We start from the raw sequence: 494 nt of genomic DNA, 5'->3' as shown, positions 1-494 counted from the left end.
CTGGCATTCTCGTTACCACCCCCTGCATTGACGGGAGGATTATTGGCATTATGAGCTTCATTCACACCTGTGTCCTCATCTTCCTAGTTAACCTGGTTACGACGACTTGGTTCGCCTTGCTGGTTTGTCAGCACTTGGATTTGTTGGTCATGCATTTCTCTCATGTTCTGCATGGCCATCTGCATTTCGAACCTGAAGCTCTCCTGTTGTTTAGCCATGGCTTCTTCGAGCATCTTGGCCACTTGTTCCGCGCTTATCATAAGTGACTCGCGGGGTTGTCCTTCGCTGGATACTGTATTATCTGATGCGACCGCAGAGCAGGCATCCGATTCTTCATCTTCTGAAGGTAATCTTGTCCGAATCCTACCATAAGTTCCTCGTATGATGGCTCCAGACTGTAGACGGGTTACACGCCGGGGTGCTTCCAGAATCGACTCGGGATTATCCTGTGTCGATGTCCCTTTGCTGGTCATATTAGTGGTGACCCTCAGAAA

This window comes from Asparagus officinalis, chromosome 6 (assembly GCF_001876935.1).
Source record: "Asparagus officinalis chromosome 6, Aspof.V1, whole genome shotgun sequence".
NCBI classification, from domain to species: Eukaryota; Viridiplantae; Streptophyta; class Magnoliopsida; order Asparagales; family Asparagaceae; genus Asparagus; species Asparagus officinalis.
Note: the sequence above shows the minus strand (reverse complement) of the source record.